Raw genomic sequence first — 13,199 nt, forward strand, 5'->3', positions numbered from 1 at the left:
GATAAAAACTCTCATCTAAAATGGGTTTAGACCATAAGAGACTCTTAAAAACTGAGAATAGACTGAGGGTTGATGGGGGGGTAGAAAGGAGGGGAAAGTGGGTGATGGGCATTGAGGAGGGCACCTGTTGAGATGAGCTCTGGGTGTTGTATGGAAACCAATTTGACAATAAATTTCATATTAAAAAATTTAAAAAAATTTAAAACAACAACAACACCAACAACAAAGAAAATGGGTTTAGAGGGAATATACCTCAACCTAATAAAAGCCATATATAAAAACCCACAGCTAGTAGCATACTTGATGGTGAAAAACTGACAGCTTCCCCTCTAAAATCAGGAACAAGACAGGGATGTCCACTCTTACCACTTCTTTCAATAAAGTACTGGGGAAAAAACCACAAAGGACTGGAAGTAAGTCCTAGCGACAGCAAACAGACAAGAAAAAGAAAAGGCATCCAAATTAGTAAGGAAGAAGTAAACTGTCACTATTTGCAGATGACATAATACTGTACACAGAAAGCTTTTAAGACTCCACCAAAAAACTAGTAGAATAAATAAATTCAGTAAAGTTTCAGGATACAAAATTAGTATATAGAAATCTGTTTCATTTCTATATACTAATAACAAAGTAGCAGACAGAGAAATTAAGAAAACAATTCCATTTACACTTGTACCAAAATAAATAAAATATCTAAGAATAAACTTAGCTGAGGAAGTGAAAGACCTGATTTTAGAAAATTATAAAACACTGATGAAAAAAACTATAGACACAGAAACAAATGGAAAGACATACCACAACCATGAAATGGAAGAATCAATATTGTTAAAATGTCCATAATGCCCGAAGCAATCTACAAATTCAATACAATCCCTATTAAAATACCAATAATATTTTTCACAGAACTAGAACATATAATACTAAAATGTCCATGGAACCACAAGAGACCCCAAATAGCCAAAGCAATCTTGAGAAAGAACAAAGCTGGAGGTATCACAATTCTAGATTTCAATATACACTACAAAGCTATAATAATAAAATCAGTATGGTACTGGCACAAAATAGATACATGGACAGAACAGAGAGCCCAGAAATAACCCACACTTATATGGTCAATTCATCTACAACAAAGGAGGCAACAATATTTAACTGGGAAAAGACAGACTCTTCAATAAATGGCGCTGGGAAAACTAGAGAGTTCTGTGCAAAAGACTGAAACTGTAGCATTTTCTTACACACAAAGCTAAACTCAAAATGGATTAAAGACCTAAATGTGAGACCTGAAACCATAAAACTCCTAGCAGAAAGAGGCAGTAATCTCTTTGACATTGGCCTCGGCAACATGTTTCTAGACATGTCTCTGAAGGTAAGGGAAACAAAAAGCAAACATAATCTATTGAGACTACACGAAAAATAAAAAGCTTTTGCACAGCAAAGGAAACTATCAACAACAAAAGGAAACCTACTGAATGGGAGAAGATATTTGCAAATGCTATATCTAGTAGGGGGATAGTATTCAAAATATATAAAGAACTTATACTAAGTCAACACACACAAAAAACCAAATCAGTCAATTAAAAAATGGGCAGAGGACCTGAATACACATTTTCCCAAAGACATCCAGATGGCCAACAGACATGTGAAAAGATGCTCAACAATACTCATCATCAGGGAAATACAAATCAAAACCACAATGAGGTATCACCTCACCCCTGTCAGAATGGCTGGAATCAAAAAGACAAGAAATAAGTATTGGCAAGGATGTGAAGAAAAAAGAACCCTTGTGTACTGGTGGTGGGAAGGAACATAAATTGGTGCAGCCACTTACAAACACAGAAAGTATGTTTCTCAAAGCCACATACTTTGAGAAACAGTATGGAGGTTTCTCAAAAAATTAAAAACAGAAATATCACATTATCCAGTTATTCCACTATTACATATTCACCTAAAGAAGACAAAAACACTAATTTGGAGAGATCGATGTGCCCCTATGTTTACTGCAGCATTATTTATAATAACCAAGACACGGAAGCAATCCAAGTGTTCATCAACAGATAAATGGGTAAAGGAGGTGTAGCATATATACATCATGAAATGTTACTCAGTTATAAAAAAAAATAATGCAATCTTTTCCATTTGTGACATGGATGGACCTAGAGGGTATTATGCTGAGTGAAATAAGTCAAACAAAGAAATGCATATGATTTCACTTATATATGGAATCTAAAGAACAAAACAAAGAGCAGAAACAGACCGAAAATACAGAGAACTGATGGGTGCCAGAGGGGGAGGGGGGCAAAATGGGTGAGGGGGAGTGGGAGACACAGACTTCAGTTAGGGAATGAGTAAGTCATGGGGATGAAAGGCACAGCATAGGGAATAGACTCAATGGTACTTTATATTTATTTATTTATTTATTTATTTATTTATTATTATTATTTTTTTTAACATTTATTTATTTTTGAGACAGAGAGAGACAGAGTATGAACGGGGGAGGGGCAGAGAGAGAGGGAGACACAGAATCGGAAGCAGGCTCCAGGCTCTGAGCCATCAGCCCAGAGCCGGAAGTGGGGCTCGAACTCACGGACCTCGAGATCATGACCTGAGCTGAAGTCGGACGCTCAACCGACTGAGCCACCCAGGCGCCCCAATGGTACTTTAATAGGGCATGTGGTGTCAGATAGTAATTGCACTTGTGGGAGCACAGGATACCACAGAGCTGTGCAATCACTCTGGGGTACACCTGAAACTAACATAACACCATGTGTCAACCAGACTTCAATAATTTAAAAAAAAAAAGAATAAAGATAGAGGCTTAAGGAGATTCTGACTCCCTAGAGAGTAATTTCTAAAAAAAAAAAAAAAAAAAAAGGAAGATGAGAGTCCCCCGCACACTTTGTCCCACCTCCTGATTTTAGTGAGTTTCATTGTTATTCTTTACAGTGTCTGCAGGGCCCCTCCCGATCCCTCTAATGCTGTTCCTTCTGCCCAGATGCTCTTCCAGAGACCCAACTCTCTCTGTGAAGCTAATGTTTGTTGAATGATAAAGGTTTGCTTTTGGCAACCCAAGAATGTTTTCTAAATAATATTTCCTCACACAAAACCCAAACTCAGATGTTTGTTACCTTTGTTCTTTCGGTAGAATGTTAGGATTAAAAGGCACCCCAGACATCACCCAGGATCATCCTCTTATTTTACTGATGAGGAAATGGAAATCTCAACAGGTCAAGTGACCAGATATAGGTGACAAACATGGATTAGGTCTTCACAGGCAATGCCCCTTCTTCCCACAAATCCAGAAAAAGCCAAATCAGTCACCCGCATCTTGCTGAACCTGACCTGTCATTGGCACTCTGCAAAGCAAACCCACCAGAACAACAATTTCATTAAAATTGATGAGGCGTGTCCAGGATACAGAGCTTTGAAGGAAGTGCTGCCTTGGTCCAATATGCCCTTGACCATCACAAAGGGCTCTCCTGTCCATTTATCTCCTTTGACCCGTGCATATTCAGTGGAGGGAATGACTAAGGCAGAAGGGAGGCTTGATCTTCCATAAGGCAAGATGCAACTTGTGGATCCATGAAATGGGAAATGCTCGTTCTGTTTTTTTGACTTCAGGCTTTAGTAGATAGAGATTAAATAGATAGGCTGTCCCTTTTAGTGGAGACCGCTGGTTTCCTCTCCCCTTTACCCTTCTCCTTGACAAGCAACTCCAGGCAGCACCATGAAGCCACTAAGGTACAGAACTGCAGTCCTACGGATCACCACATCGTAGTGCCATCACCCTAGATAAGCTCTTCAACCTCTGTGTAGGCCTCAGCTTTCTCGTTTGTACAAAGAGGGTAACACCACCTGATACGGAGCATCCCCGAGAGGATAAAGTCAGACTGCATGTAGAATGTCTACCATGGCGCCTGGCATACCGTAAAAACTCAATAAATGGCTATTATCTATAGACTTTAGAAGACTGGTTCTCTAGAACCATAAAAGAATGTCACGCATCTCTGATCTGAAGTGCAGGACCGTGGAAATGCCAAGAGGACACAGAGTGCAGAAATGGGAATGTTTACATGTTTTCATATACTGCACGGTTTGGGCAGATAATTTTAAGTCAAGTGTCTGTCCTTTCACGAACACGTTTTTGGTGGGCTTGGGGCTGCTAAGGCAAAGACTGACCTGCATGGAAAGGCCTGGTGACAGAGAGCCTTGTGCTCAATGGAAAGGTTGCTGCTTGCAGAGAATGATTACTGGTTTGTACCATAGCTCGGCCCAGCTTGCAGCACAAAAACTCTTAAGAAAAATGCATTTGCTTAAAGACACTGACTGTAATTACAGATCTTTTTCTTCTGAAGCTTCGAAAGACTATCAGCCCTTACACATTAGCATCCTCTGTCCATGACCACTTCTCAGAAAGCAGTTTCCCTGGAAGTCCGCCTGAGGTGTTGGTTAGTGCAGCTCTAACGAGAAAGTAGTGCAGCTCTAACGAGAAAGGGTAGCTCTTTTGAGCTGGAATTTCTGCTTTCTTTATTGCCTCCCTGCTAGTCTTAGCAGATGCTAAAAGCTGTGTGAGGGCGGCATGAAGCCAGGGCTGGTACTGAGAAAGTTCAGACCCTCGTATTCAATCACCCTTCCATCCACAGACAAGGTCGGGGCTAGCGGCAGGGCACTGAGCCAGGTCAGCAGCCTCGTGTTCTTGGGACCTCACCAAGCTTCTTTGTTGCCACCTTGATGGAGGCAAGACACGGGCACAGCAGACAGACCCCGAGTGCCTTTCCCTGCCCCCACTGAGATGCGTCCTGATGAAGGCATTTGGCCTCAGCTGTCTCACTGCCCGGATGAATGCAAATATAGCAAATGCTCCTCGCTGCCCCGCCCCAACCCGACGCCAACTGAGGCTTTCTGTAAAAGGCAAAAGGAGGGTGAAGAGGAACCCACTCGACGAACTGTCAAAGCCTGGATCCACCTGCCAAAACTTTTAGGAACCGTCTAGCCCCACCTAGATAAGGAAGCAAACTGAACCCAGATCCCTTGTTTCCCCTTCTAGTTTCAGACCTTGCTCCTCAACCATCTATAGAGACGACACTGTAAATGGAAGGAGTGTCCAGCGACCGCAAATACAGGTGTGGCGGCTTCCCCTTCCTCTGCTCTCTTGGCCTGTTTCTTTTCCCTGTGTACTTTCTCCTTTTCCTCTTCTCCACGCCCCCCACTCCAGGAGGACTCAGGCTGTGCACTCATTCCCTTACGTGAGATTAGGGGGCAATTGAGGGCTGGGGGCATGAGGACACCCAGTTGGCAACTCTTACTAGCTTTTGCTTTCCAAAATTTTAAGCTCTTTAGCTCTTACCTACCAGTGGAGAAGGTGAAGGAAGGGGATTCTCGATATGAACTAAACGTCTCGGAGCCATAGGTGAGCGTGTAGGTCTTCTTCCACCCCTAGATTAGAAGATGAGACTCCCCTGGGCTGAAGGAAAGAGGGAAAAGAGATCTGTGGGTCCTGACCCGGGACACTAGGTCTCCTTTTTCTCAGCAGAGCATGAAGAAGAGGCAAGACTCTAACAGGAAGTGCTCACTCCTAGGGTCTGGGTTTGCCAGGAGCGAAGGGCTTCCAGAGACACAGGCTTTCAGGGCTAAAACCTGAACCGTCTCACACAAAGCAGGAAGGTTGGTTATCTGACCACTACGCATCCAGGCAGACAGGACCATGAGGAGACTTGCAAAAGATTCCTGCTCCCCAAAACAAAGCCTGAAGATGGGATGTCATGAAGAGGAAAGGTGGATGTCTAAGGGCAACCCATGTGTACTAATACTTGGGGACACCTGAAATCTCCTAAAAGCCCATGGGGGGATAGCCCAAGAGTAACAGCTGAAATTTACTTCCAGTCCAGTGTAATGGAGCTCAAGTCAGAAATTAGGTTAAGAGACACGATACAGTATTTTCTACACACCTGACTTTGTGATTGAGATTCACACCCATATGAAGTCAGGCAAGGATGACACACGGAAGTCGGGGGGCCCAAAGCACTGTCAGATTCCAGCCTGCAGCAGAACATGAATCAGCGACTGGGGCATCGAAGGGGCCTTTATTTCCTCAACCACTATGATGCGCATCTTTCAGGTTGTTGTCTACAAATACATCCTTTAGTCCCTGGCCACCAATCACTCCTTCCTCCCAAACTAGTCTCAGTGTCTAAGACAAAGAAGACTGGGGGATGACAGGAGAGGAACGTCCTCACAGTCACGGTCTTGCTTAGGAGGGTATGGAGGGGAAGGCACAAGTTCCGAGGTGGGCGGTCTGAGCCTTTTGACAATAGCTGTTCCAGAAGCAGTCTCAGAGAGAAATGACATGAAGAAACCTGCTTTCCATCATGGGGAAGATTAGATTTGGGGTAGGAGCTACTTCATGGATTAATTTCATTTCCCATGCTAAATGAATTTGGGAAATGTTGAAACTTAATCTATCATCTTACATTTTTAAAAAATTTTATTTAAATCCCAGTTAATATACAATGTAATATTAGTTTCAGGTGTACAATATAGTGATTCTACACTTCCTTAGAACAGCCGGTGCTCATCACAACAAATGTGCTCCTTAATCCCCGTCACCTACAGGATGGGTTAAATAACGTTTACATTTCTTAAGCACTTAGGGTAATGCTGAGAACTAAGTTCCATCTTCCATTCTGAACTGCCTTCCCCAACTCAGCCCCACTCTTGGCCCTGAATCACAGATGACAGCAGGCCCAGCCTCGGTGGCCCAGCAAGTGTGGCACCCACAGCAGACACAAGCTTGCAGATGAGAAGAACATGGTCTGTCTGCAGCTGCCACAGCCCCATATCAGGTGCTGTTCAGAGCAGTATTTTCATGTGTCACCTGCTTACTTATGAGGAAACTGCATTTTGCTAACTTCAAAGGTAATTTTCATAAACCAAAGTTAAAAACACGGGCCATCTCCCTCAGCATATTTCCTGAGTGTGGTTAGAGCATGCCATGATGAGAAGGTACGAAGGACATTAAGGGGTTGCTTCATGGTTGCTCTGACTTGTGAAAAGAGACTTACAGTGAAGCACATGGTAATTCCTTGGGTCCGATGCCCTTTGAACCAGTGTTGTTGGAAAAAGTCCCAGCTGCCCTTGGTAGGAAGTGACACAGTGGCCCTGGACTGCTGAAAATGGGTGTGAAGAGCCAGAAAATGAGTTCTAGGTAAGGAAAAGAGGGGCCAAGTGCATTGCTGTGCAGGGCATGTGTCCTTAACTTCAGGCTACAGTCCTTTCTGGTGGTCTGATCACGGGTTTGGATGTGAATGTTGATTTCCATCACTGTCACCCTTCGTGAGAGGGAAACCTGGGCATTATTCTGGACCGTGGGGACTGGCAGCACCACTCCTAGTTCGACTGCCTCCAGCAAGTCATTAGTGCAGTGGTTATGGCTGAGGGTGGGTGGGGAAGAGAAAGGTGTATTTTGAGAATTCTCTATGGCTGCTGATACACTTCTGAGCAGGCTTCATGAATAACCCCAGTAGCTCCACTCTAAATGCACAGGACAGAAGCAGAGCTCTTCACTTAGTGGGCTGATAACCATGATAGTGACTTCCATTTAGTCAATACCTGCCTCTACACGTCGAGCACAAAACTAAGAGCGCTGCAAACATTATTTATTTATATATAATCCTGGGAGATAGGCATTGTTCTACCCAATTTGGCACATGGAAGACTCCCAGTATTTGATGAGTGAATAAATCAACTAAAGTAAGCAAATCCCCCCCTTCCCCTCACAAAAGAAACTAACACTTATGGAGCATGTACTGAGCCAGACACCATGCTATCATATTTATATGTATTCGCTGGGCTGACCTTCTCACTGCCTATGAGATAGGTTTAAGAATTTTGCTTGGGAGCCTGGGTGGCTGAGTTGGTTGAGTGTCTGACTCTTGGTTTTGGCTCAGATCATGATCCCAGGGTTGTGGGATCAAGCCTCATGTCAGGCTCTGCGCTGAGCGTTGAGTCTGCTTAGGATTCTCTCTCTCTCTCTCTCTCTCTCTCTCTCCCTCCCTCCCTCCCTCTGCCCCTCTACCCCCTAGATCTCTCTAAAATAAAATTTAAAAAATTCTTTAAGAATTTTGCTTTATGTGTAGGAAAACTGAGGCTGAAAAGTTAAACAACCTGTCCAATGTCACACAATAAGTGGAAGAGCCCAGACCTGCCTGCCTTCTTTCTACTTTATCAAACTGCTGGGAAATGGGTATATGGTCCAGACCCAGGGAGGGGGAAAAGGGGGGGAGGAAGAAGGAGCTCTCATCAGATATGGATAAATGTCTTCCAGAAAAAGGAACTAAAGTGTGAGAAGAGAAGAGGCTTGGAGAAGGAATCTGAGAGCTTGGAACCATTAATAAGAAGGGAGATCCCACCCATTTCAGGATCCAAATGTTCCCCACCGTTTTGCTCAGGAGCATGAGACTGACTTCCATGGTGCCCAAGGAATGGAGGAGATTTACATATGGTTCTGCTTAAAAGGTAAGCTAGGGCAGCTCACATTGTGTAATGTGGCATACCTGTCTGTCCCCAGTGTGTCAATGATGTTTGTGAGGCAGAGAGAGAAAATGATACGAGGCAGAGAAGAGGATAAAAAGCGATGACCCCGGTTGAGGCTCTGAAGCCCACTGGACCCCAGACTCTGCTATCATGAGGTGAGGGTGTGCCATGATCTCCAGAATTCTAGGGTCTGGATTCCTACCCTGTGGAAGAAATGCCCTAATGGACTGAGGGAGACCTGGATTTGAATCCTGGTGTGGGGTAACCTTGTATTTGTGTTTCCATGGCCAGAGACCTCCTTTAGGATATTACCTCTCATGTGCTCCCTGAAGGGGAGGCTGACTTAAGACAATTTTGAGGGGTAGGAGGAGACCTCAGGCTGGCTCAGCCCTTTGTCCTTCTCTTTGGGATCCACCTGTCACTGAGAGAGCACCTTCTTAGCTCCTCAGCGGTAAGCTTACAGAGGAGAACCCAGAGGCAGGTCTACATCATTGGCTGGGCCTGGGAAAGGGTGAGTTGGTCTGTTTCAGGAATGAGACATTAATAAACTGTTCCTACAATACATTTTCTGACACACTTCTTAGGTACTCATGGTGATTTTTTTTTTAATGTTTTAAGGCATTTTTTAAAAGACTTTTTTTTTTTTTTTTTTTTTTTTTTTTAAGAAATCTCTATACCCAACAAGGGGCTCAGACTCACAACCCTGAGATCAAGAGTCACACTCTCCACCAACTGAGCCAGCCAGGCGCCTCTCAAGGTGATATTTTTAATCCTCACCTGCTTAACTCTTGTGTCTCTCAGTTGTTCAGAACTTGGACAAGGATTTAATAGGTCTCCAAAACTTCAACACTCAGCTCTGTTACTTTCTTCCTATCCTAGAGCAGGCTGCTGCTTAACTTGTACGAACCTGACTGCATCATCTATTTAAAACAAAAACAAACAAAAAAGGATAATCATACCGTCCTCACAGGATTATTTGTGAGATGGAGATGGTTAATACATGTAGTTAGCACAGTGCTTGGCACAATGCAAGTGCCCAGTAAGTGGAGGTATTCTTGTCTCCAGGAGTTACACCCCATGGAGAGCCAAAGTAATAATGCCTAACAGCTGCCTCTCTGGAGGGTTTTCTGATTAGCTGAGGGCTGCATGCACAGCCTACCCTCCCTACCCCATGGTGATGCATTCACTCAACAAATATTAATTGCCTCTCTGAGAAGACAGAAGAATTTCAAGTCAGGAAGGACTTCGGAGTCCAACCTAAGATGGCAGCTGTTCACTGGGCCTTACCTCCAAAACAGGAGAAGCTGCTACGGCCCACTTGGGGAAGAGGGCTTTGGGGCCTCACCCTCCTGAGCCGTGACTCTTGTCACACCCACAGCAGGTGGGAGCTGGGCTCCAGAGAGGCTGTTCCCAAGGAAGGCACATACAGCCATGGCCCTAAGCACAGCGGGTTCAGAGCCTTGCACCAGGCAATGTGAGGATACAGTTCGTTTTCCCCCAGACAGTCTGGGGCCCCTGACAAATAGGTGTCTCGATTCCTTTCTATCTAAAGCCAGGGTAGCAGCATTTGCCACCAAACAGCTGGGCTGTGAGGATTACCATGGTCTATAAATGGGCTTTAATGTAAACGATCATATTGACACACATGTTAGCTTCTTCCTAAAACACGCACACTTGGGGGCACCTCTGAGGGCCCTCACCATCAGCTGGCTGCCCCAGAATAGCTGGGGAGTGGCAGGATCCAGAACCGCTGTCACTGAGGGAATGGCTGTCTGGACGCTCTGGGATGATGCTACCTATTATGGCAATGTCCGCTACCAAAAGCACTGTGTCCTTTTAAGACCCTTTACATCATTTTCATAATTTAGCTAGAGAAATTGCACAATATTCATCACTGTTTTTTTTTCCATGAGATGTACATGATGCCCTGGGGAGAGAGGAGAGGAGTCACTGGAGATCTGCCAGTTGGCTTGGGATGAACCAGAACCTGACATGGACGGGTCACCGAGTGCCTTTGCTATTGATGGACTATGAGAAAGAGGCTCATTGAAACCAAGCTAATGCAGGGAAAGTCAGCAGTGGGGAGAGAAGGCTTTGAGATATTACAAAATCAAGCCTGCCAAAGGCTTGGAAGACAGAGACCAACATTATGTGCACTGAAAGAAAGGGACTGGCAGGCAGTGTGGGGTGTGGGGGTGGGCTATGAAGTAGGGAAGGGAGAGATGCGTGTGTTTTCTGGGCAGCAGCAAGTTTTTCTCTGCCCCGGACTGGACAGGATTATCTGGGGCTTTTCGGGCTGGTATATCTGTTACTCGGGAAGACAGGAAGCCACAGGCATTTCTGATCAACTTAGTCTCTCCTATCTAGACAGATGCCCAGGGACGGTAGGCTGTGGCTTTATGGCCTGCATTAAGGCGAACAGGAGATTCAGCAGAGATCCATCAGTCAGCCAGCTACCTGCACGATGGCCCACGGCAGGAAAGGAGGGACGTGAAAGCTGCCGGGCGGTACCGTGCTCTCCACTCGTGAGAATGACAAAGAGGTGATTGGCGTCTCATGGCGTCAGTATGACAACATCAGTATGTTGTCACCAGTCATTTTGCGTACTTGCTGTTATCCCTGCGTAGCAGTGGTCCAGGGGAACTGCCAGGAGAGGATGCAGCCACATGGCCCCCGACGTGTTTGGTGTACTCCACGAGACTCTGAGGCTGGAGATCGGGACCACATAAACTGTGGCTCACTGATCTTTGGGATCCCAGGGCAAGTCCTCACCATGGATGAAAAGTACAATGTGAAAAAAACCAAGCCTGTTGTTTGGAATCTGACAGAGAAACGTGCGGTTCAAATTTTCCCCACTCTGCGATGGGGCGGTGTGACCACCACACGGTCAGAAAGCGATATGAACACCTTGGGGTCACATAAACTGAGCCCCTCATTCCATGGAAGCTCAGGAAGGTGGAGGGATTCACCCCAGCGCCACAAGGTAGGCAGAAGGCAGTTGCTGCGACATCTGACTAGGGGTTGCTTTACCCAGGAGCTCCTTCCAGGACACGGAGTGGGAAGAGTCATCCTCAGATGGTTTGCCCAGAGCCCACAGCTCACTTCCTGCACCCCCTTTCCCACTTCTGCTGGAAGAACAAAGGATCAAAGAGGAATGCAATGCTCAACGTGACAAAAAGACACACATTAAACAAGAGCCAAGTAGTCCACAGAGTAGAATGTTAGTTAAGGCAGGAAGAACTACAGTTGAACAGGACAGCCAACCCGGAGTGACTCTGGCAGTACACCCACCGCAAAGTGTTCTTTCCCCACTTTGCTGACGCCCAACTGTGCGAGCACATTCACAAGCTTGGCAGCGTTGCCAGGCACAGCTTTGGCAGCCTGACATCTTGACAGAATTATCAATTTGCGTCCTCAGGAAACGAAGTAAAACATCAATTTTAGTTCATAAATAGCACACTTTAGTAAAGCTTTAGTAACACACTATGTACTTGGCTGATTGGTTAATAGCTCTTTGTTGTATGCGACAAGGAAAACCCATGAAATTTTGCCATTTGCCTACAAGAATTGAAGACAGAACATTCTGGAATGTTCAGGTCTGGTTGCAAACATCAGGAAAAGTCTTGTGGCCTACCAGTAGGTTTCAAACTTAGAGGAACACTGATCTAAAACTACCATCAGAGCTGGGATAGACATTCGTGTCATCAATGGACAAGAGATGTGCACTCAGAGACACATTTCCATAAGGAACTGTGTGTGGACACCATAAGAAATAAGAGGTGTGTCTGCCATTGGGTTAGCTTGCAGAGCCCCACAGGGGAACTTCTCAGGCTCCTGGAAAGTGCTGGAAGGGAGGGGGAGGCTATAGGATCTGCTCCGCTGAAATCTCTGAGAACAGCCAGTCCATCCTCTCAGAAACTTTGACACTCGACTTGTCAGAGGGGAGGAGGTGGGCCCTGACAAGTTCTGGATCTATAACTGCATGATTCATCCTTCACCCTTTTCAATTTTTCTTGTCCTCCACCAAAATCTGCCCTGTAAACGATCTGCTCAACTGCCAGAAAACTGACTGGTTTGGACCCTGGCTTGGACAGGCACCGGAGAGATCTACCACAGACAGGAGCTGTGACTCCGTCCTCTTGTTTAAAAGCCCACAGTGGCGGGGCACCTGGGTGGCTCCGTTGGTTAAGTGTCCAACTCTTGGTTTTGGCTCAGGTCGTGACCTCACGGTTTATGAGTTCGAGCCCCGCGCCGGGCTCTGTGTTGACAATGCAGAGCCTGCTTGGGATTCATTCTCTCTCCCTCCCTCCCTCTCTCTCTCTCTCTCTGCCCCTCCCCTGTTCGCTCTATCACTCTTTCTCAAAATAAATAAATAAACTTAAAAAAAATGCATGGTGGTTAAGGGCTTGGGTCCCAGAGACAAAATAGATATGGATTTAAATCCTAGTTCTACTAGCTATATGCCCTCTCAAGCCTTAGTTTCCTTATCTATACATTGGAGATACTATCTCAGAGGGCTGTGGTGAAAACGAACAACAATGGACATGAATGCAGGAAGATTACTTAGCTTACAGCTGGCAGCAGAGTGAGTGCTAAAAGCCCACTGCTCTTGCTGCTATTACTAGCCGCTGACCTCCAGCGGGTGCTCTGTGCTCTATGGCAAACGCTAC

At 45.3% G+C, this 13,199-nt stretch overlaps 1 protein-coding gene across 1 annotated transcript in view; it reads right to left on the reverse strand.

Moving 5' to 3' along the window:
* SLC44A3 (solute carrier family 44 member 3) overlaps positions 1 to 13,199 on the reverse strand; it is a 98,714-nt gene that overhangs the window by 17,075 nt on the left and 68,440 nt on the right. The window lies entirely within an intron of this gene.

Source organism: Panthera uncia, assembly GCF_023721935.1.
Source record: "Panthera uncia isolate 11264 chromosome C1 unlocalized genomic scaffold, Puncia_PCG_1.0 HiC_scaffold_4, whole genome shotgun sequence".
Classification (NCBI taxonomy): domain Eukaryota; kingdom Metazoa; phylum Chordata; class Mammalia; order Carnivora; family Felidae; genus Panthera; species Panthera uncia.